The sequence below is a fragment of the Melospiza georgiana genome, chromosome 7, assembly GCF_028018845.1.
Source record: "Melospiza georgiana isolate bMelGeo1 chromosome 7, bMelGeo1.pri, whole genome shotgun sequence".
Lineage (NCBI taxonomy): Eukaryota > Metazoa > Chordata > Aves > Passeriformes > Passerellidae > Melospiza > Melospiza georgiana.
The window spans coordinates 24,412,562-24,417,001 of NC_080436.1; positions in this window are offsets into that span (position 1 = coordinate 24,412,562).

Below are 4,440 nucleotides of genomic sequence, written 5' to 3' on the forward strand. Positions count from 1 at the left end.
TTAAATCTTGGCAGAATTTTGTCTTGGTTTGCAAAGGACCTTCAGGGCAGAGCCCCCCGTACATGTGTGCTAGTGTGTGCTGCAAACCCTTCCTTCTGAGCTGTCAAGTATATAAGAGTGTAAATCCTGAGCCTTCAGATTATGGTGAGAGGTGAACCTTTTGCTGTTCTGCCATTACAAACCATAAGCTCTTTTAAAATATATTTTTAGGAGTCCTATTGAATCGCACAGTATGTAGCATAATGTAATCAATACAAGAAGCTGCATATAAATAATCTGTTTGGATTCTCACACATTTTAAGATGAGAGAGGGCACCATTCCCAGCAGTACTCCCCCCCTCCCTCAGAGTTCACACCTTTTATGGGGGAAAATGATTGTAAAGTATTCATTTAAGCCAATAACCAAAGCTTATGTTATTCATTTCTCAGTGATATACATAGTGCTCTTTTTGTATACTATTAACTGTGGACATATGTTTTTCATTTGACTATGTTACTTACACACACAATTCTTTTAAAAAATATGTAAAATATAACAGCTGCTGTAAAAAAAATATTTTTAGATCTCTGAAGTGCCTAACGAGCTGCAGTGCACAACAAAAATGGCTTGGTCTTTATAACTTGCCCATTGTAAAACACCGTGGAAGAGTTTAAATCTGTTTGGTCATCTCCACAGAACAGGGCAAATTGACACAGCTCTAATATGACAATGTGCTTCTCTGGGATGTATTCTTTGGCTGTAACAGCAAGGTCTTGATCATTCACTGCATCAAAGAAATGATACAAACAATAGATCCGCCAATTTTTAAAACAGCAGTATAAAAGCAATTGTAAAGACACCAGCTGTATCATCTGAGCTCTGCTTTGACATTGCTGTTTTCTGACGGCATAAATATACCTATTTCCTGCCAGTGTAAGTGAGAGATTAAGGGTAAATATAGAAAACTTAAAGTTTGCTTTGGATTAGAACTTTTTTCTTTATGAATTATTGAATAAATCAAATATCCTTGGTTCTTATCCCAACAGAGTGTGATGATTGCTAGCTTGAAAAAATGTAGCAAGAGCAAACTTTGGCAAGAATGAAGCATTATAATGTGATGTCTACAGAGATTTGGAGATGGGGAGGATTATCAGTTGCAGGCAATGCTATCAATATTGGTAGAAGACATTCAAACTGTAATTCTACCTAGACTAAGGTACTCAAAAAGGATGTTTGTGGATTGAAAACAACCTGTGCCACCTCTTTTAAGGGAATAATTGCACCTCTGTTTAATACGTAGATGCAGATTGCAACACATTTGACTGCTACCATGTGAGGGAATGGCAAGTATGGAAAAATGCCAAAGCTGAATGTCTTCTTCCTTCTCTTCCAGTTGATAAGACAGGACAACTAAGATGCTTTTTTTGAAATCAGTCATGTGGTATCTGGAGAATAAGATGAGAAAACAAAATCTTTTTTATGAAGATTCCAATCATACAGTGGCAGAGAACATACTGGGGAGGAGTCTGCTCTCTCAGAAGAGCTCTGGCATTCTCAGCAGGAGCCGCAGAACCATTCTGCAAATTTTCTGCGGTAATCTGACAGGGGGCCATGGTCATCACTTGCACCAGGCCCTGCCCTGACCAGTTCTGCTAAAACACCTTCCATCACCCAAGTTAAATGCCTAGACAGTGTTTCTCATTTCTTTGTTTCTCCTACATTTTTGTTGCTTTAGTCTTGATGTTTCCAAAGTGTTAAATCCAATGTGTTCAAAGAAGTCTGGATGTTCAAAGATGTGTAGAAATGTCACTGAAGCACTTCCATTCTGCTTCAAAAGTGTCCAGGGTGTACAAAGTTGCTGACACAAGGTTCTTGAAGAACTTCCAGGAAGAAGCAGTAGGGTGTCCATCTGGCTTTCCAATGCTTTACAAAATGCTGGTATTACAGCAACACTTTTACAGCATTAACTTTAAAATTTTTGATTTTTAGCCTATTCCAAAGCTTTTGCTTATTTTGATGTAAATGCCAAACTTTCCATAGGTAGTTAACTACCTACTCCCACAGACTGATTCTGATAAAGAAGTGGTGCAATAAATCACTTCTAATTTTTAGACTGAATTTATGCCTATAGAGAGTATTTATTGAGAATATTTATCTGTGTACGTATTGAGAATATTTATCTGAAAGAATGGGTCTCTCTTTTTGTGTTTTTCATATTGCTTTTTTCAATAGAAGTAACAGTCTTTATAGTCATCCTCAAAATAAGCTCTGATACCTCTGGGGTGATAATAATAATGATGCTCTTTTGTATCTGAGAATTTGCATGCTCCATGTCTTCATAAAAGTTATGTCTTTAGCTATTTAAGCAGCATTTATTTGGACAATAACAGTGGTGATGTGTAATTTCTTGTCAAGTGTCAATCAAGCTGTATAGTCATTTTTGCCATTGGGCAATCTAGTTTATTGATCATTGGAGATGTAACAGTGGTTTCACTGTCAGGTTCTCCATTATTTCATCAGGAACTACGGGTGTGCAATACAGATAGCTCATCCAAGTTTCCTTGAAAAGGCTATCTTCTTAAGAAAAATTTCACTCAGTGTTACTATGTTAATTTCATATCTGGAGACTGCATAATCAGGAAGGGCAGTTCTTCACATTGGCTCATTCAGTGGATATCAGTAAGTGTCTGTACTGCTATATTCAAAGATTTAAGTTTAAAGGACTAAAAATGAAGGGAATGCAGGTTCCTCAGGGAGTGTCTGCACTCTGCAATTAAACACAGTCCAGATATCCCTGAACTGGTGCTGAGCAGCCTACAAACTGAGCAGCAGCATTAGCACAATTTTGCACTTCAGTAAAATCTTTGACTCCCAGTAGTAAGTCCTGGCTGTAGCTGTGCCATGGTGATGCAGATCCATTGCTTTGCTTCCCCAGCAGATCTGCGGTGCTCTGTTGTGTGGGAGTCACTGAACTCTAGTGTGGCTTCTAGCTGATGGAAAGTCATCTGTGATCCCGAATTTTGTGTGAGCAGATTTTGCAATTGCAACTGCTCTTGAATCTGTACCTACAGCTTTGTTGGGTTTTTATCATCTCAAAAGCCTGAAGGAATGGTAGATCAACTTGATTTCAACACCAAACACACATGTTCTAGCAGTGTCACTCAACCAGATTCCCTTACAAGATAGAGATGAAGAAGATGATGGAAAGCTGGCCATATTTGAACTTGAGAAAAGCATCACTTCTAAGGGAGATTTTAAATTTTTCAGTGATTGAAAAGAAAGCCCAGGAAGGTCTGACTAGCAAGGGTGAACTTTGATTCATTATAGTTCAAACTAATTATTTTATTACTCCTCATTTCTGTAAATTTCCTTCTTTCTTTCTTTTCTTTCAATATCATAGAATCACAGAATGTTTTGATTTGGGTTGGAAGGGACCTTAAAGATGATCTTGTTTCAAGGTGTCTTACAAAAGAGCACATGACCTGTCTGCTGGATTTCCTAGTAGGTAAATATGTGAAAATTTGTGAATCTCAGTCAGTTTCCCCCCACCTTTAAAAACTTCAGGAAGTTATAATAATACCCAAACCCACAAGTCCACAATATTTCCACAGTTGAACTGACATATTCTAAGAAGGATTAATTTTAAAGTAAGGTCCTAATACATCACTGAGGCACTGAGGTTTGGAGACTACCTTAGGGTGAACAGTAATACATTTTAGCTCAGTGAACCAGAGCATTAGACCTGTAGCAAGTGATCAGCTTTGTGTATTTGAACATGTAAAGCCACAAATTATTTGCTGCTCATTTCCTTACCTAAGCTATTGCAGTTGTGATCCACTGAGAATATCCTATCTGGAAATTTTCTTAATGGGGTTGGTGGCTGGAAGGATACTTTACATCTCTGACATTTGATTTCTTCATGTGTTGCTTGAGCTACGACTACGTGCATTTGGGTTCCTGTGTATTGCTATGAGTCTTTTTATTCCCTCCTGTCTTTACATCACTGATGTGCAAGGTTGAGCAGTGAAAGTAGACTAATGTGTGGGGCTTTGCGTTTGATGTGTCAGTTATTTGATAGCTTATTCTTAAGACTACTGAGGGCACTTAGAGATTTAGGCAAGCACTTTTATATCACACAGAAGCAAGTTCTTATTTCACTCATAATCAGAAACATCATCCTGGTCAGTCCTGTGTTTACTACATGTTGCTGTTTTACAACTAATCTGTGAAAATGAAAGCAATTTAAACAATAAAATTTCAATCCAATGCACTGATCTATACTTTTTGTCTCTTGGTCTTTTCTGAAAAATTTTCAGCCCTGTTTATATACAGCAAAGATTTATTCAGAATTATTTCTAAAACAAATCTTCTGGCTGATGCAAGGGTTAGGAAAAGACCATAGGAGAAGACAAGGAAACTTTAAATGAATTATCTCATTTTTCAGCAGAGAATATATTAGA